This window comes from Bubalus bubalis, chromosome 4, assembly GCF_019923935.1.
Source record: "Bubalus bubalis isolate 160015118507 breed Murrah chromosome 4, NDDB_SH_1, whole genome shotgun sequence".
NCBI classification, from domain to species: Eukaryota; Metazoa; Chordata; class Mammalia; order Artiodactyla; family Bovidae; genus Bubalus; species Bubalus bubalis.
Genome location: NC_059160.1, coordinates 52,010,720 through 52,030,975, shown reverse-complemented (window position 1 = coordinate 52,030,975; position 20,256 = coordinate 52,010,720). Strand labels below are relative to the sequence as shown.

The window sequence follows — 20,256 nt, the reverse complement described above, 5'->3', positions numbered from 1 at the left end:
ATAAACAGGTGAATAGAATCCACATTATGAAGAGTTGCTGCTCATCCCCATGATCTGTGCTTTATGCAGTAGTTTGAAAGAGATTTTTAAAGACAAAAATCCAGAGATTCCCACTGTGCTTAGGATGGATTTCTGACCATTACTTCCTAGAGTCTATAAGATGCTTCAAGACCAGGCCCTTGCTTACCTTTCTGACTGTTTCCTCCCGCCCTTGGCCTCCCTGGCCGTACTTCAGTCACATGGATCTTCTTTCTGTCTCAAAAATGGCCCCAGGGACTTTGCACTTGCTAGTCTCTCTACGGAAAATGCTGTTGTTCCTAAAGAGTGCCTGATGTCCGTGAATTAGTCTCTGCTTACATGTTACCCCCACTTGGAGACACCATCACTGACCATCTGTTCTAAAGAATTCCCTCTTATTACATCACCCTCTTTTATTTTCTTCAAAGCACATATCACTCTTTGAAATTCATTTTTTCTTTTTCCTTTTTACCTTCCCCCCACCCCCCAATCAACATAGAGGCTGCCTGCGGGCAGAACCTTTGTCTGTTCATCCCTCCCTGGGTATCCCTGGCATGTACCTGACTGCCAGCTCCAAAGAAGGAGCTCAATAAATATTATTGTTGACTCACTGAATGAATAAATTCCTGTTAATGCACTTTGGAAGTCATGAATAAAGAATGAAATTCCTGTTTGAAATTACACTTTTGGCTGTTGAACGGTCCTTCTGGAACAAGATTCAGCTTGGAGATACCACCATGGGGTATGACATCAGTTGTGCTGATGAAGGTTTTATTAATAAGCATCCAGGACGTAGCTGAGGAAAATTGTGGTGTCGAAATCCTGTGCCACACTTCCCCATCACTCTCTTTCCTGCTTTCAGCCGAGTTGGATTTTCTTGAGCCGAAAGAAGAAGCTCAGAAAGTGAAACAAGACAGTAATCGAATGGTGTGTTACAGCTCAGCAGTTTGCTGGCAGCAGGGTAGCCTCACCTGGGGAACCTCATCAGGGGAACCTCTGATCTGTGTGTACTTGGGAACCGGGGTCTGTCGACAGCACAAGGTCTTATTGCGTTCTCATTAAATGATGGATGTGGAAAAGAACATTTTTACCTGGAACCAGGTAGGCTTCCTTAGGACATTTAATTGACTTTATTTTAATAGACACTGATGTTTTCAGAGGGACCCGGGTATTCCCTCAACAGATACTGAGTATCTCCTTTCAGGTGTGAGGGGCTGTGTGTACACTGCTACGTAATCTAGACATGCTGGTTTGTAAAGCTAGTGGATTGGCCCTGTCCTGGGTGTGTGCTAGTCGCTCAGTCGTGTCCAGCTCTTTGCAACCCCAAGGACTGTAGCTGCCAGGCTCCTCTGTCCATGGGATTCTCCAGGCAAGAATACTGGAGTGGGTTGCCATTTCTTTCTCCAGGGGATCTTCCCAACTCAGGGATGGAGCCCAGGTCTCCGTCTCCTGCATTGCAGGCAGCTTCCTTACCTTCTGAGCCACCAGGGAAGCCCCTGACCTGTGTGAGAGAGATGGAAATAATATATGCAAATACGTCAAATGCTTCATAAATAGCAACCTCATTTCTTACGTATGTGGGAGGCGTGCTGTGGAAGTAAACTTAAGGTTGGCAGTGGATGGACCGTTTGAAAGCCTGAGGATGAGAGCAGCAAAGCTTCCCTCCCTCCATCCTTTTCCCTACCCCAACTCTGGCTCAGACTCATGCTGGCAGTGACTCACCCTGAGAGCAAGGGAAGGAGGAGAGGAACTTGTATATATGAACACAGGTTTAAGGTCTGTGGAGGGCAGTCCCTTCTGAAGCATCTTATCACTTGGTGTGATGCTCCCTGGGGTCTGACATGCACAGAAATGTGCTTTTCATTATCTGTGACCCAGTCACTCTATAAGGACTGGAGTCCAGGGGCTGATGGATAGAACTGGGCTCATTCCCCCAACACTCCACAGGATCCTCTCTAAAGGGATGCCCTGGAGGTAGAAGATAGAGCCCGCACCTCTCAGCAGAGCCTGGGACTTGGCAGCTTGCTGGTGGGCCCCTCCGGCCTCACTGGTATCTCTAAGCCCTCACTGCCTTGGAGCCATCACATCACATGTTAAATGTTCCTTATCAAGGCTCTTATTTGAAAAGCTCGGTGATAACATCTCTGAAATGAAAAGTAGGGTCTCCACTTCTGAGGATGCGATGAGTGAGTTGGAGGCAGTTTCCCAGGGGAGGGATTTTGTCTCCAAGCTCTGAAATAGAATCCATTTTCAATCAGAAGGTTTCTTTTAATTTCCTCAAAACCCCTCCTATCCCGATCCTCTCCCTAAGGGGAGGACTTCAGGCAGTGAGCGCCACAACTTCTCGAGCAATCTTTAGGTAAACACAGTGTATGTGTTAGTTGCTTTAGTTGTGTCTGGCTCTTTGCAACCCCATGGTATAGCCCACCAGGCTCCTCTGTCCAAAGAATTCTGCAGGCAAGAATACTAGAGTGAGTGGCTATTTGCTTCTCCAGGGGATAAAAAAAATCCCCAAATTTACCATTTTAAACATTTTCAAGTGTACAGTTCAGTAATGTTAGGTATATTCCCATCATTGTGCAACACATATCCAGGACTCTTTGTTTGCTTGCAAAACTGTATCCATTAAACAATTCCCCATTGCTCCCTACTCCCAACCTCTGGCAAGCACCATTCTACTTCTTGTTTCTTTGAACTTTGACTCTTGGTATGTGTCTTGTGACTGACTTATTTCACTTAGCACAGTGTCCTCAAGGTTCATCCATGCTGCAGCATGTGTCAGGATTTCCTTCCCTTTTAAGGGCTGAATAATATTCCCCTGCATGTGTGTACCACATTGGCTTTATCCATTATCCATCAGTGGGTGTGTGGATTGCTTCCGCCTCATGGCTGTTGTGAACAGCGGTGTTGTGAACATGGGTTTGCAAATATCTGTTTGAGATCCTACTTTCACTTCTTTCAGACATATGTCCAGAAGCGGGATTGCTGTGTCATATAATAATTCTGTTTTTAATTTTTTGAGGAATCTTTGTACTGTTTTCTGTTGCAGCTACACCATTTAATCGTCTTACAGTGTATGAGGGGTTCGATTTCATTACATCCTCGCTGGCACTTGTTATTTTCTGTGTTCTTGATAGTAGCCATCCTTGTGGGTATGAAGCAGTATCTCATTATGGTTAAACAATGCAGTTTTATTACTTTATATTGTAATCAATATATAGATTGGTACTAATCCAAACTAATGGGCTTCCCAGGTGGCTCTGTGGTAAAGGACCTGCCTGTCAATGCAGGAGATACAAGAGATGCAGGTTGGATCCCTGGGTCGGGAGGATCCCCTGCAGCAGGAAATGGCAACCCACTCCAGTATTCTTGCTTGGAGAATCCCCATGGACAGAGGAGCCTCGTGGGCTACAGTCCATGGGGTCGCAAAGAGTCAGACATGACTGAGCGACTGAGCGTGCAGTCCAAACTAATAGCAGCTGTTTATTGAGTGTTCACTAAATCTTCCAAATACCTTGTGTGACTTAACTCTCACTATGACTCTGAGGAAGGTTCCAATTTTTACTCCATTTTACAGATGAGGAAATTGAGGCTCAGAGACTTTGAGTAACTAACCCAAGATCATCCAACTAGCAAAGGGTTATGTCTGGATTTGAACCTGGCTGTCTGGCTTCCAGAGAATTCTCTGCCTCCTTCTTCCTAACTAACTAAGCTGTTTAAAATTCATATCCCGAGCTGACCCATATCACAGAAGGTTTAATGGACAATGAGATCCTTTCCCAAGAACAGACTTCCTTCGTGGGCTCAGGAGTGGAAGATTCCAGAATAAGGCCCATGCCACAGTCGTCATGAAAGCGTCCTGTAGCACGTGGACGTCACAAATAGTGGCCAAGTCGCTTAAGCCCTTGGCTTATAAAAGACTGTTTTTTTTGGCCTGAGTTCCCCTAAGTCTTGAATAAATAATAGAAAAAAGTGAGGAAAGAGACACATAATTTTGAATATTTTTTTCTTGGCACTATTCAGCTCCTGAATTTGGTTTGTATTCTGTATGTGTATGTGTTGGGGGGTGGGGGAGGTTGCATTAATGAGTTATTATTGCATTAGAAGGTTTATTTCTTAGAGTCCCTGGATTTTCTAGAAAGCTGTGGGAGCACTGAAATGCCTGCCAGTTTAAAAATAGCTGTCAAATACAGCTTTCCGTTGATATTCTCAGGGGCTTGATTCTAGAATCTCCTGAAGATACAGAATCCTCGGGTGTTCAAATTCCTTATATAAAATGGTGTAGTCTTTGCATATAATCTATGCCTATCCTCCTCTGCACTTTAAAATCACCTCTAGATTACTTGAGAAACCTAATACAATGTAAATCATGTGTAAATAGTAAATACAATGTGAATGCTGTGCCCGTGCATGTTAAATTCAAGTTTTGGTTATGGAACTTTCTGGACATGTTTTTTTAAGTGGAAGCAAGTTTTTTCTATAGAAAGAATGTTGTCCCTCTCAGAAGGTGAGAGCCTAGAAAATTTAAAAAGTATATTTTTGTTCCTTGTTTGGTTGAATCCACGGATGTGGAACCTGCAGATATGGCTGACTATATTTGGTTTATTTTTTGTTAATCTTTATATTATCTGATTGTGTGTGTGTGTGTGTGTTTCAATAACACTTTAAAATATTGTGTGTGCTTCACTGCACGTCATGTGGAATCTTAGTTCCCAGACCAGGGATTGAACCCGTGCATGCTACAGTGGAAGTGGGGAGTTTTAACCAATGGACCACCAGGGAAGTGCCCTAATTTTTGATTAGGCCTAATATTAGTCAAGTTTCCTTTAGGGTGTTACCGAAGTGACTGCTGGCCGCAATTCCCCGTATCATTTCTAAAGTTTGCATTGGCTTATTGTATTAACAGACTCTTCAAATTACATTAGGAAAAATACATTGCATTATTTCAAGCCAGGGGAGCAATTCCACACTCACGTCTGCTAATCCTATTAGTAAATAATGGCCCAGAGCCCATGAAATCTGCAGGCCCCTCCTCACTCTTGGAAATGCCCTGTTTACAGTTGCCTTGTTTTGACACTGTAAAATCAAATCTCCGTTAAGAACTCAATTCACAGATTAATCCCCTGAAACTTTTTTTTTTTTTAAATGAGATCGGAAAACCCCTATGATGTGTCATTTCCTGTCACAACATCCTGGACAGAGTTTGAAGGATGCGTTTTCTGGTGTTCTGAGGATCATTGAACTGAGGAGTCTGAAAGAATTTGCCATCTAGAAACAGTCTTTCCACTGGAGCTGGGGAAGGGAGGCCTTGCTCTTCCGCATCCTGGGCTCAGACCTGCCTCTGTTCTTAAGCTTGTGGGTTATTTAGCCACCTTCTAACTGGGTGACTTGTAAAGGAGAATATCTGCCTCATGGGAACTCTGCAAAGATTTAACAAACTGAGGTGCATCAAGGACCTGGCATAATCTGATTATCAGATGCCTTAAGTGCAGTGATTCCCAACCTTTTTGGTACCTGGAACTGGTTTTGCAGAAGACAATTTTTCCACAGACCAGGGGGTGGCGGGGATGGTTTCAGGGTGAATCAAGGACATTATATTTGTTGTGCCCTTTGTTTCTATTGTTATTCCGTCAGCTCCACCTCAGATCATCAGGTATTAGATCCCGGAGGTTGCAGAGCCCTGCTTTAAAGGACAGTAACTGTCATTGTCATTTGTTTGGGGCTGAATTGCTTCCCCTCCTACTTTCATACATTGAAGTCTTAACCCCTGTGACCTCAGAATGTGACTGGAGACAGGGTCATTAAAGAGGTGACTGAGTTAAAATGAAGTCACATGGGTGGACCCTAATCCAGTCTGATAAGTGTCTTTGTAAGAGGAAATTTGGACATACAAAGGGTCAGCAGAGATCCACGCTCACAGAGGAAAGACCGCGTGAACATGGGGAGAAGGTGGCCGTCTGCAAGCTGAAGAGGGAGCCCGCAGAAGAAATCAGCCCTTCCCTGCCTCCTTGATCTTGGACTTCTAGCCTCCAGAACAGTGAGACAGTAAATGACTATTTCTTCAGCCCCCCTAGTTGGTGGTATTTTTTATGGCAGCCCTAGCAAACTCATACATGATTTCATTCCTCTGATGCTGTCACAACTTCTTGAGTACCTTGTGAATGAAAAAAAAAAATTAACATTCTGTTTTTTCTAAAAATAGTTTTCTTCTTTAGCTGTTTTCTGGGAGGGGCCGAAATTCTTGGCCCCCACTGACCTCTCTCCCGTATGTTGATTTCTATATGTCTGCTTTGTCCCATCCTTTCTGAGGTCCTGGGCCAGTGACGGGGGTGAGACAGTGGATGGAGAGGAGGAGGGCCATGTGACAGCAAGCCTGCTGAAGGCACCTGTTCCTTGACAAGGCCACTCTGCTCTGCAGGAGCTGCTGGTGGGCATTTCCTAAGTACTTCTTTCTGCCCCCTACTTTGCTCCATCCTGTGATTTCAGGGATGTTGTACATCACGTTTCACCTTAATAATGTCACCATCTTTGAGGGAGCTCTTCTCTCCCTCCTGGGCTGTGTGTGAGTTAGATGTAAGATGCTTCCCTAAGCAGATGGGTCCATTTTATTTCAAAGGCTTTACTGACAGCCATTACTGGGAGTTGGGCAGATAGAATAAGGAGTGACTAGATTTTAGGGGAATCTTCAGCTGCCAGGGTAAGCTTCACTTCAACCCACTAAAAAGCTAGAAGAACAAAGGGATGTGCACACGAAGAAAAGGGATAGTGTTAATGTCTCGTGACCGCAGTAATCCACCATGCAGTTCACAGAAGGGTCAGGCCTTCAAAGATGCTTTTGTTGGAAACTGCCCTTAGAGATTCTTTTCATTGAAGATTTCAGCAAGTTTCACTTCTGGGTTATCTGACTTGTCGGGAAGGGGTCTTGGTTATTTGTGCAGCTCTTAATGATTTCCGAGAGCCCATTCAAGTGGAAGTGGGGAGGATTCAGTTCAAAGAGCTGGGATGCTTGAGTTAGCTATTGATTTTAATAGTCTTTTGCAGCTGATAGCATTGTGCATGCAAGGTTTCTTTGAGAAAACTTCGAATACTTTTTAGGTGGCCGGAGGAAGGAATTATTTCTGTTAGTGTTCTTTTCCAGCAGTAAGAAGGGAGAAAGAAGTGATTTGGTTGTGAATTTCTTTTCATTGTGTCTTTATCTTTTTAACTCTTTTTCAGCAGGGCCACCACCCTATTGCTTCACAACATTCAATGACCCACTATGGCCAGTCCTCATCCTCTTTTTCTCCCCAGGATTAGTTTCATTTAGGTCTCTCTGTCTGGTCCATGGTTCTTGTTTTTCAGTTCACGTGGATTCCGAAAAATAGAGCAGTCACTTAGCAAATATTTATTGGTGAATCTTTTTTTGGGGGAAGGAAGTGTTTGGTTTTTCATCCTTTTCTTTTTTTTTTTCATCCTTTTCTTAAAGCCTGTTAGAGAAGCAAGTTTTTTCCTCATTTTTTTTTTAAATTGAAGTGCAGTTGATTTACTATTTTGTGTTAGTTTCATATGTACAGTGAAGTTCTGTTATATATATTTTTTCAGATTATTTTTCATTATGGGTTATTGCAAGATGTTTAATATAATTCCCTGTGCTGCAGTAAGTCCTTCTTGCTTATCTGTTCTTTGTGTGTGGATGAAACCATAAAGTATTTGCTTATCTATTTCATGTACAGTAGTCTTTACCAATTTTTCCCAAACTTAGAATTTTAATCCTTCCCCCCTCCTTTCCTCTTTTGGTGACCATAAGTTTGTTTCCTATGGAGAAGCAGACAGTTTTGATTTACTTCTCTGTCCCTGGGCTTTCTGTAGAGGCCATTGGGGTGGGAATGAGAGTGATGGGTAGGGTGGGTATCTTTGAGCCTGGATTGAAATTGGGGTGAAGTCTGTAACCAGCCATCGGAGCTGCAACAGCTGAGGTAGAAATGCCTGTGGCCTGCTTCTGGTTTCTCACCTGGATGTGGAGGGGAGGGAGGACTTGGGGGACTCCCGTGTCCAGGTTGGCTAGACTGTCCTTTGACCTTCCCACCCAAGCCTGGAACAGCAATTGGTTACTGGATCATCGATTTTATGCTCTTCTGGGGCCAGACTCTGCATTCTTTAACCTTGGCTTCAGCAAGAAAACATCAAGAGCGAAGACTTGGAGAAAATGTGCCCCGAGCCATGCTAGTGGGTCATGAGAGCTTTGTGAGTATAAAGTAGTCATTATTATATAAATCATATAGATACTTAAGTCTGGACAGCAGGTAGCTCAAGACTGAACAGTTCAGGAACCGCCCCCCATGGGCCGCCCCCCCCCACACCCCGCTCCCTCCCCGCCGCCCCGAAAACAAAAGACAGAAAGAGGAATCATCAAAAATAGGTGTTGGTTCTTTGGGGCCTCAGACTGCCTCCTGCAGTGGTCTAGTTCCTCAGCACCCCCCTCTCATTGTGACCCACCTTTCCCTTGTTGCCCTCCTCTAGGCATCCCAGCTGGCCACGAGACTGCCACAGTAGAGTCTAGGGCATTCTCTGAGCCCCATGTGTCTGGTACAGGCAGCCCGTGCTCCATCAACATTTTTTGGAACTTTTTTTCTTTTAGATTTTTTATTTTGAATGTGGACCATTTTAAAGTCTTTATTGGATATTTTTATGTTTTGGTGTTTTGGCTGCAAGGCATGTGGGAGCTTAGCTCCCTGATCAGGGATTGAACTGCACCCCTGTGTTGGAAGGTGACTTTTTTTTTTTTAATGTAATTTTATTTATTTATATTTGGGATCTTTCTCAGACCAGGGATGGAACCCATGTCTCCTGCATTGGCAGGAAGATTCTTTACCACTGGGCCACCAGGGAAGCCCTGGAAGGTGAAGTCTTAACCATTGGACTGCCAGGGAAGCCTCACCATCAGTCTCTTTGGAGAGAACTAAATAAGATTCGTATGGCATTGTAGGATTTGATTGTGGACTTTTAATCCAGCACCCCTGGTGATCCTTAAGCTCTGTCTGTTTTTCCCTGGAGCTGTCTTCTGAGATACACTTGCCAGGCCTTGTTAATAGTCCGTTTTTTCCGCTTTGATTTATTAGATTAGAAGCTCTGTTCTTGGCCTCCCCTGCCCTTGGGAGAAGTTCTTGCTTTGTCTCCATAAAACGTTGCTATTGGGCCTTTCCCTGGTTTATTACTTTGCATTAATACCTGGCAGTTTATATTTCAGCTCTCCTCTTATTTCCTTCGCATATAATATTGCCTCTCTTTCAGAGGGCCTGGAAGAGTTTGCTAAGAGTTTGTCGGCCTCTCATTTTTTATGTTTGTAGGTAAGGATTTGCCTTGATCAGTCCCAGCTTAGTGATAAGCAGCACAGAGAATTTGAAATGTTGGTTTTAAGCCACATGATTAGCAGAGGCAAAATGAAACGAGGGTCCAGAAATGGATGAAAAAGGGAGAAGGCGAATGACCTTCTGGTGTCTTCTGCCCTTTGGTGTCTTACAGATATAAAACTGATTTATGTTTGACTCAGTGTTTCTCGGATTATGTGAGCTGAGAGAGGAGCATTCAACAGGAAAGGGGTAGAGGAATAAAATGCCATGATGATTATGGTGCTGGATCTATTGAAATTAGAGATACACTTTCTTCCACAAAACATATTTTGGTAGAAGAATTATAGATCCTTTGCATTGCCAGGTTTCAGTTGGGTGACAAAGCTGAATAGTCATTTTTTGGTGCTGGGCTGGTGGGGGACTCATTCATCCAAAGGGTTTTAGCTTTCAGTGCCTCTGATTCCCTGTGATAAGGAAGGAGAGGAACTGAATTGTTGCAGCAGGCTGGCCAGTTAGTCTGGGATGTTAGGAAATGAAATGGGGGGGAGAGCGAGTTCCCTGGTGGTTCAGTGGCTAAGACTCCGAGCTTCCAATGCAGGGAGCCTGGATTTGATCCCTGGTCTAATGGCAACCCACTCCAGTACTCTTGCCTGGAAAATCCCAGGGGTGGAGGAGCCTGATAGGCTGCAGTCCATGGGGTCTCGGAGAGTCGGACACAACTGAGTGACTTCACTCTCAATCTTCATTTTCATACATTGGATAAGGAAATGGCAACCACTCCAGTGTTCTTGCCTGGAGAATCCCAGGGACGGGGGAGCCTGGTGGGCTGCCGTCTATGGGGTCGCACAGAGTCGGACACAACTGAAGCGACTTAGCAGCAGCAGCAGCAGCAGCAGGGAACTAGATCCTATATGCTGCAACTAAGTGTCTGCATGCTGCAACTAAAGATTCTGCATGCTGCAACCTGGCACAGCCAAATAAGTAAATCTAAAAATTAAAAAATGCGGGGAGGTTCCTCAGGTTCTGGTCTCTGGAGGGTCCCAGGGGGGAAGGTAGGTTTGATTGAGGGGTTGAATAGAGTCCTTGGATTCTATCCCTAGCGCAGGACTGACATTCAGTGTAGACAGGGCCTGTTGATCAGGATGCTTCATTCCTCTCTGAGTCCTTGAGGATCAGAAAGGCTCTGAGCTTCTCAGACTTAGGGAGAGAGGGGCAGAAAAGTGGAGCAGCTTTTCAGAGCATTCTGAAAGAAGAGATGAGACCACGGTCTGGAAATGGAGTAGAAAGATGCTCGAGACAGTACTCTCCCTTCTTGCCTTCATAGCTGGACCGTGAGTCCGTCTGTCTTCTGCAGGTTTTCTGGCCTTGATTGTAAAGCCGGCACCTAGGAGTTACCAGGGAAGGACAGGTGTTACCGCACACCTTGGGTGGATACATACTGGGGCCTGGGACCCAGGAAGTAGCAGGAGGGCACTTCCAAGTCCCTGGAGGCAATAACTTTGCTAGGTGGTCTTGTGGAGGCACCGAGCGGAAGGTACTGGACTCAAGTGCTTTTCTCCTTCTTGGGGAATGTGGTCGAGCGTTGGATGGTCACATACTCAGTTCCAGTCTTCGCCTGACCACAACTAGATTCTTGACATTGAGTGAGTCACTTAAGCGTGCAGGTACTCAGCTGACTTGTTAAATGGGCTCAGGTTGGGACAGGAAGTGCCCTCCTGGGTATTTTTGAGAATTCAGATCATCTCAGACGGGAAAAGTGCTTAGTCCCTGGACTGGCCAGTCACGTTGGCCTGGAGGGAGTGAACTTGTAGTTACAGTCTGCACTTGTTGAGGTCCTTCAGGTGTCCCCAGATGCGGGAGGAAGGAGCCAGCCTCCCGCTTGGAACACAGGCTGAGTCTTAAATGCCTTCTACCAAACCCTGGGTCGGGAAGATCCCCTGGAGAAGGAAATGGCAATCCACTCCAGTTTTCTTGCCTGGGAAACCCCATGCATAGAGGAACCTGGTGGGCTACAGTCCATGGAATCACAGAGAGTCAGACATGACTCAGAGACTGAAGAACAGCAACAAGCCACTTCGGTGTCAGTCACTGGGGATGGTGTTACTCAGACCCTCAGCTCCTGCCAAACTCCTGCCCTTCCCCTCTTCCCCTGACGGCACTTCTAGGACCTCAGCTGCTCTTTCCTCTTCCTTCTAAGTGCATGGTTTTTACAATACACTGGAATGACCAGGTGACTCAGTTGATGGAGATACACTTGTCAGAGTACCTGTCAGTTGCTATGGGGCAAAAATACCCCCCAAACAGAACTCACGTCTTCTCCCCAGATTGCTGTGTCATTCAATTGGATGGAGATCATTTGATTAGTGAGTGATAATTTCCATCTGCCCAGCAATCAGTCTTTGGACTTTTGAGCTCCACCCTCTGCATGTGCGAGACAATTAACATAGGAGCTCCCTGGGAGGCAGCATGGTGCTAAGTCAGGCAGCTGGCAGACTGTACAGTTCAGACTCTCACGTGCCTGTGAGATGAGGTGGAGAAAGGAGAGAGCAAGGATGCTCATCACGAAAGAGTTCATGAAGGGAGTACAACAATGGAAATGGAAAAATCTTGTGTTAGACTCCCCAACCTCCTGAGGCCCAGACCCCAGGAAGGGGGAAGTGGGAGGCAACTCCTTATATTGAATCAGGAAAGTAAGGATCTTATTAGCACTTCTCAAACTGGGTGCAAGAGATTGGGGCAGGACTGAGGATTCTGCATTTCTGACAAGCTCCCTGGTGATGCTCCTGGTCTGAGGACCACCTTTGGTGTAGTCAGGTCTTAGATCAGGGGTCCCCAACCTCCAGGATCTGATGCCTGATGATCCGAGGTGGAGCTGATGTAATAATAATAGAAATAGAGTGTACAGTTAATGTAATCATCTCCCCCAGTCCTGGCCCGTGGAAAAACTGTCTTCCACAACCGGTCCCTGGTGCCAAAAAGGTTGGGGACCACTGTCTTAGATGGTAGATTAGGCATTACCTGCAGGTCTGTATCATGTGATTAGAGGTATAGGTACACAAGGGAAAAGGAACCATTGGCACATGAGATCAATACAAATGTTTGCCAAACACACCCCGTGGTGGTGAGTAGCATTGCACGGCCTCTGTTCAGACTCCACCTCTGTCACTTCCTAGGTGTGGAACTTTGGTGTCTTAGTCTGTTCCTGCTGCTCTCACAATACACCGCAAACTGGTTAGCTTATATACAACCAATGGATGTCTCCCAGTTCTGGAGTCTGGAAGTCTGAGATCAGGGTATCAGCATGGTCAGGTGAGGGCCGTCTCCTTGGTTCATAGCTGGTGCCTCCTAGCTGTGTCTTCCTCTGGCAGAAGGGACTGGGGATCTTTCTGGAGCCTCTTTTATGAGGGCACTAATCTTATTACTAAGAATTCCACTGTTATGATCTAAGCATCTCTTCAAGGCCCTGGCTCCTAATGCCATTATCTGTAGGAGTTACAATTTCAACCTTTGAATTTGGAGGGACATAGACCTTCAGACCGTACAACCTGGACAAGTCTTTAACCATCTCAGAACATCATTGTTGTTGTTCAGTCGCTAAGTCGTGTCCGACTCTCTTGCAATCCCACAGACTGTAGCCCGCCAGGCTCCTCTGTCCCTGGGATTCTTCAGGCAAGAATACTGGAATAGGTTGTCATTTCCTTCTCCAGGGGATCTTCTCAACCTAGGGATTGAACCTTCGTCTCCTGCATTGGCAGGCAGATTCTTTACCGCTAAGCCACCAGGAAAGCCCTCAGAGTCTCAGTCATTGCCCACCTGCAAATTGGGGGTATTAATTAATACCCACCTTTAGAAGTGTGTATGGGATTAGGAGTACAAAGACAAATCTGGGTAAATGCTTACAACAGCTCCTGGCCCACATGAAGCAGCCAACTAGGTTCTTCCATCGTCTTGTCTGGGAGCACCTCTGCTTAATCGGACTTGACCAGGGAGACTCTTGTCCTGTGGCCCTCTGTCCCCAGCACGAACTCCAGAACTTCGAAGCTGGTCTCCTCTCACCTGGTTCATGGCAGGGCTACCTTGATCCTCCCCTGGAATTCTGGCACCTGGGACCTACTTAGACCTCTAACCCCTTTCTCTGTTTCAGAAACTGGTAGGAAAAGTCAAAAGGAAGGGCAGTGACTGAATGGATAAGGATTTATGGGAAGAAAAAGAAAATCTTTGTAAAGAAAGAAAACACTGTTGGTTAGATTCATGAATTAAAAGTGGTAAAACACTTTTGGGCTCAACCTACTGTTTTTGAGCTCAGAAAGCCCACGAGTTGCTTTTCTGTAGCACAGAGTCTGCGTCCAGTAACTTGGTGTTTAACTCTAGGAAATTGCAGGTCTGTTTCTGGGACCAGGGGGCATGGCGGTCCTGGCTTCTGTTTACACCTTTGGGGGTGTTGACTGAATATTAAAGTTGGTTCACGAAGGTTTCCTTCAGAGGGCTGTTGTTATTTAGTTGCTAAGTTGTGTCCAATTATTTGCCACCCAGTGGACTGTAGCCCACCAGACTCCTCTGTCCATGGGATTTTCCAGGTAAGAATACTGGAGTGGGTTGACATTTCCTTCTCCAGGGGATCTTCCCGACCCAGGGATTGAACTCAAGTCTCCTTCATTGGCAGGTGGATTCTTTACTGCCAAGACACCTGGGAAGGCTTCCCTTCAGATCCAGGAAATAAAAAAGCAACAAGATGGGGCCTCTAGGTTTTTTAGAAATGAACCCAGTTCCCTTTCCTCTGTAAGTGCTGAGTGTCCAGGGCTCTGAACCCCAGTTCCCTCACCTGTAAGATAGAGGTGCTCAGGCTGCCTTGGAGCCTGGCTGAGCTGGGGTGAAGGAGACAGTGCACGTAAATGCACGTGTGTGCATTTATGGTGTCCTCCATAAATGTCAGCTGTGTCTTTTTGACTCTGCCTAGAATCTTTGACTGAGCCTGCTCTTGCTTAGGATGTGTTTCTGGCTCCCTGGCATCTTCCCTGGGCTGCCCTGTATACCCAGGGGCATCCTCTGCAATCAGCATCTCCCTGCCTGGATAATCTTTGCTGTCCTGTGCAGTGTAAGATGTCAGCACCTAGGAAGAGTTAGTAGAGAGAAGTTACTAGGGAAAGTCAGTAACTAGGCAGGACCCGCTCCCCCGGGCCTGCGTTAGCACCGAGTGCAGCTCTGGGAAACAGTCTCACATGTGTGTCTCCTTTCCCAAGATTGCCCGTGGCTGGAGCAGCCCCGCCTCACCTGACTCCCTCTGACTGTGTTAATGAAATTAGCTGCAGGTTCCACCGCACTCAAGATAGTCCAGCCCCTCAGGCTGCCTTCAGTCCGGCCGAGCACCATGCTGGAGGTGGGAGGCCGCGGAGGTGTGCCCACAGTACCTGCTGGGGCCCGGAGTGTGGTTCCTGCTGCTCGGATCTCAGTTGGGGCAACCTGAGGATTTCCGGACTCCCGGTAGGTAACATGGGTGGGTGGGGAGGAGGCCTGAGTCATTGACCATGAAGGTAAAATCTTAGAATTCAGGGCCTCTTGAAATGTTCTGGTCTAGCGCTTCCTAAAAACCAGTTCAGGGATGGGGTGCCTTAGAGCATCTTGAGGAACTTGTTCGAAAAGCAAATCCCATGGGGTGGGGTGGGGAGGGCACCCCTTAATCTGTATTTTAAAAAATATTTATTTGGCTCTGCCAGGTGTTAGTTGTAGCATGTTGGATCTTTAATTACAGCATGTGAGATCCAGTTCCCTGACCAGGGATTGAACCCAGGCCCCCTCCACTGGAAGCTTGAGGTCTTAGCCACTGGACCACTAGGGATGTCCTGTAATCTGTATTTTTAATAAACAACTCCTGGGTGATTCTGGTATGCAATGAGGTTTGGAGGAACCCTGCCCTAGGAACCCTGCTTTATTGGTGGTGAGGCTGGATTCAGGGGCACAGACCTGATTCTGTCACTCCCAGCTCCACCGGCCAGGCAGTGACAGACCTGGAACCCAGTCCTCAGAACTTAGAAGTTCTTTTTTGGTGAACACATCCTGAGACACAGGCCTCCACTTTGTGCACACAAACCTCTGCTCTATGCCAGAAATTTAGCCCAGCAGAAAAGCACTCTCATCTAGCCAGTGGATCTCAGCTGGGGGCTATTTTACTCTCGGAGGGAACATTGGATACGGCTGTAGATCATTTCAGTCATCATGACTTGGGTGGGGAAAGAGGAGTTACTACTGGCATCTAGTAGGTATACTAGGGTGAGAGGTGCTGCTGAACACCTTATACTGCACAGGACTGCAAAGAATTATCCAGCCCCAAATGTCAGCAGTGCTTGGGCTGAGAAACCCTGGTTTAGATGAATGCTTCTCAGACTTAACTGTGCACTTGGTCCTGATTTCATAGATCTTGGGTGCGGCCTGAGAGTCTGCATTTCTAACACGCTCCTGGTGGATGTTGCTGCTGCCTTTCTGGGACCACTCTGTATAACAAGTGTTTTTACTGCAGTTGATTTCAGGGTGACTCCAATGTGGGTTGGAATCACAGCTCTGCTACTTAATTAGCTGTGTGACCTTGGGCAAGTTAACCTCTCTACATTTAAGTTTTTTTTATCTGTAAATTGCTTCCCAGGTAGCTCAGTGGTAAAGAATCTGCCTGCAAGTGTGGGAGATGCAGGTTCAATCCCTGGGTTGGAAAGATCTTCTGGAGGAGGAAATGACAACCCACTCCAGGGTTCTTACTTGGAGAATCCCTTGGACAGAGGAGCCTGGCAGGCTACAGTCCACGGGGTCACAAAGATCTGGACATGACTTAGTGTCTGAGCACAACACACACAGTCTGTAAATTGGCGATAATATTACTTAGGCTCAAATGAGATAATATCTGTAAAGAGCTTGGCTGTGGCAAGCAGTCAATAAATGTAGCTGTTATTTTCATTCTTACCATTATTATTTGCTTAGCAATTCAGCTCTGTTTCTATAGTGTCTTATTATTTACCTACTTTATGCTTAATGCTTTGCTAAAATAGGATTAGTTGGAAGGAGATACAAAAGATTGTGACAGTGAACTATAAAGACAACTAATGTCAATTTTCCGTGTAAGTCGCCCTACCTCTGGCACTGGTGAGAACTGAGGCTAGAATAGACGTAAAATCAACAGTGTTCTTCACGTCCATGGAACACAGTTATACTACACTTACTCATCAAAAATAAGTATGGTGAGAACTTCTTAAAAATAAGGTGCCTGTTTTCTGAGTTTTCATTCTAACAGTGGCTTTATGGGTAATAGAGAAACATGACAAGTGAACATAGGTGCCCAGTTTTATCAGCTTTTGAAAATACATGAATTCATCCTGCTTATGAGAATTTCAGAGCAGGTTTAGAGCTTGGGGTTGATCTTTGTTCAAAGCCCCACATTGCCAGGTATTGGCCATGTGACCTGGGAATTATTTAAGATCTCAAAGGCTCAGTTTCCTCACCTCTAAAATGGGAGAAAAATTGTACCCACTTGTAGAGTTGAAATGAGACTGATGTGAGATGATGCATACATTGCCTGCTGACTGTGGACCAGGTTGTTCTAGGCCTGCCTTGGAAGGTCATCTCTTGGAAGACTGTTTTCAAGAGTGAGTGCGTTAGAACCATGTGGGAACCTTACTGTGATGAACTTAAAACTAACCTTCTAAGGCTTCCTCGGGTAGTCTGATTCACTAGGGCCAGGCGCAGGAACCTGCCTGGCAAAGCAGCAGCCCAGGGGGCTCTGTACTGTGTGCCACTTTGAGAAACGCAGTCCTAGTGCTGATGTTAGAGTGGTCACATTGAGTACCCTGGTGCCCAGCAGAGATGGAAAACGCACAGGACACCTGGCCAGGCAGAGGGGTAAGAGGACACAGTAACTCCGGAGAGCTGTTCTGACAGACCTTTTGTTTTGGCAGAGGCTTCTGCTTTCTTTGCCAAGCCATCATTCATTACTTGGAAAGAGGAGGGAGAATGGGGAGGGGAGAGGGGACAAATACAGCTGGCTGTCAGAACAGTTGACCTCCAAATGGGATGACCTCGAAGTCAGGCTCGAGCAATCTGGAAGCAAGAAGTGGAGGTGAGGGAGGTGAGAGCAGAGGCACGTGCTGGAGGCATTTCTGCAGATTGCCTGGTAATTGTGGGAAGATGATGGAAAGCTTGGCAGTGGGTGAGCCTGGGGGGTGGGGGTGGGTGGACAGGAAGCAGTTCTCGGCTCCAGCTGCAGTTGTTATCAAATCAAACTCGAGTCTCCTTGCCTAACACACAACAAAGCCAATCTACTGATGCCCGTGGTGGAGAAGGAATGCACCGTGTTTATGGCAGGGCTGGTGCCAAGCAAGGAGAACGGGCAGCTCGTGCTCTGAAGACTTGAATTCCCCGATGGTTTTCAGGGAAGGGTTTTTAAAGGCAACATTTAAGCTGAGGATTGTGGCTCCTGGATTTTCTTTTGATTGATTGGTGGTGTGGTAACAGGATGGTGTTTTTTTGAAATCTCCATCATCAACCTTCTGGTTCCAGCCTATTTGGGGTCTCGTGCTTGTGGTCAGCATGTAGTCATCATCTTCCACTGGGTTGTGGGGGAGGTCTTAGTTTATGCAGAACTCAAAGATACGCATCAGATTATTATCTGTAGCCCTTCAGGTGAAACTAGGACTCCTGGGACTCTCTTAACTGCTTGTCTGCTTTTTGGAACTCAGGCCAAAACAAAGAGGAGGGGACATGGAGGGACTTTTGTACCCAGGAAGGCCCAGCAGGGTCTTGCTTGGTTTCATCTCCATCTTTTTGCTAATCCTCCTTAATCCAGAGGGTAACAGGGACAGAAAGGAAAGGGAATAAAGTTTTGGATAGAGGGGTTAATCATAAACTCAGCAGGGGAATTTGGTTTTAGGGGGACCTGGTTTCACTGGCTCCAAGGAGGCCTCTTTGGAGGACCAGGATGTGAGTTGTGACAGGGCAGTGCAGGGGGAGGCAGGGAGAGCTCAGGTGGAGAGCAGATGGTCCCCATCACGGCCAGCAGTAAAGCATGACTAGAGGAAGGTGAATGGTGGCAGTTAGCAGGATACCCAGGATCCCTTCTCCCAGCCTGGAGGCCCCACCTGGAGCCCAGGCAGAACACTTTGCCTCTTTAGATAAAGAGTCAACTCTTACTGCTTTATAGCAAGAAGTTATGGTGAACGGAATGGATAGGAGCAGAGATTATAGAGTCACTGCCTGCTTTCAAATTCCAGCTTTGCCACGTATAAGCTGTGAAATCTTTTTTTTTTAATTTATTTTTGGCTGCACTGGGTCTTCGTTGCTGTGCATGGAGTTTTAGTTTTGGGCTTCAGTGGTTGTGGCACATACTAAGAGTCGCATTCACAACTGACACAGGACAATGGGCTCCAGGGATGAGCACATTTCAGGAAGCCCCACAGCTAGTAGGGGCTCTTAGAGGCTTACAAATGAATTCTTCATGACTTACTGTATTACATAAGGTAACCCTAGCTTCTGTAACAAATCTCCAGATCATAGTAAATGAAAGCAAGAAGAGCTTCTTACTTACGTACCAGTCTAGAGGAGGAGTTCCTGCTGGGGCAGCCCTCTTTCATTTGGTGTTTCAGGGACCCAGGCTCCTTCCGTCTTGTTGATTGGCCATTTTTCAACACGAGGTACCCAAGGTCACTCTGAAGGTCATCTCCTTTTTTTTTTTTTTTTTTTTTTTAAGACAACCAGCTAGAGATTAAGGACATTGAGTTGACTGAACCAGGCCTGGAATTGGCTCCCATCACTTCTGCTCTTATTCTGCTGGCCAGAGCTTAGTCTCCATGGGGGCAGATAAATGTAGTTAGCTATATGTTCATTGTCTATTTATCAAGACCTCCCATGATGGTTTTTATGCAGCATCTTTTTTTTTTTTTTTTTTTTTTAAATACCTTTATCTGATTTTCTGCTGTGAAGCCAATCTTAACCAAAATCCTACTTCATTTCATGCAACACTGGGTCTTGATCTGCAAGCTCTGTGACAAAATGAGCATCCTGAACCGGGAAGGAGGGGTTGGAGAATGTGAGCTGCAGTTTGTGATTTATGCTTTTCACTCTACTCTTTCCTAGAACACAGTGAATTTTTAGGGTACATGTTTGCATATGTGGTGTTGCTGGCTGGCGGCTACAGGGACCCAGTGCTCATTTTGCTTGGTTTAAAGCCTTTGAGATCAAGGATGGTGAAGTGTGCTTTTGGGAGCAGGTTTTAACGTGCAGGGAGCTGGTGACTACTGAATTGAGTGACTGCAGCAAAACTTTGTTTCTCCTCATCCTGGAAACATTGTACAGTGTGTCTTCCATAATCAATACAAATGAGGCGTTAATAAAGAGACTCTTGTTTGGCGGACAAAACTTTTCTCTTTGTGGGGATTGAGACGCTCAGCCTATTTCCTGGGAGTGTTTATGAGAAGGCAGTTTGTGATTCCTGCAAGTGTGTATGTAAGGTTCCTGAATTGTTTTTTTGTTTTTTTTTTTAATGAAGAAGTCAACAACCCATTGAGTTCGTGGAAAGTATTTTGGAAGCTTGTCATTTGAGGAATGTACCCATGAGAGTCCCTAGTTTTATGGTTTTGGGACATTTGTACATTAAAGTAGGTGGGGTGGAGGCTGGACGTTGAACACAAGCGTCTCACTTTAAAGAAAACCTCTTGTGTGTGTTGCGCTGCTGCCATCAGTCAAAGCATTATGGGATATGGATTTTCCAGGCTTTCTGTGTGGAGTTTCATGGCCAAGAAGTTGGACAGGAACTTCCCTGGTGGTCCAGTGGTTAAGAAAGCTGCCTGCAATGCAGGGGATGTGGGTTCAGTCCTTGGTCAGAGAGCTAAGTTCCCACATGTCACGGAAGAGTTAAACCCAGGTGCCGCAGCTC

General features: G+C 46.0%; 1 protein-coding gene across 6 annotated transcripts in view; it reads left to right on the top strand.

Annotated features, from left to right (window-relative positions):
• The window catches only part of CHST11 (carbohydrate sulfotransferase 11), a 262,811-nt gene that overhangs the window by 32,036 nt on the left and 210,519 nt on the right, over positions 1 to 20,256 (top strand). Inside the window, exon 1 of one of the 6 annotated variants that reach the window (XM_025283607.3) lies at positions 14,665 to 14,828. The exons of 4 other annotated variants lie outside the window; for them this stretch is intronic. The gene's annotated coding sequence lies outside the window, so the exon portion shown is untranslated. Of the gene's footprint in view, positions 1 to 14,664; positions 14,829 to 20,256 lie in introns of those variants that run through there. One more of the 6 variants, XM_044941411.2, reaches the window with a different exon arrangement.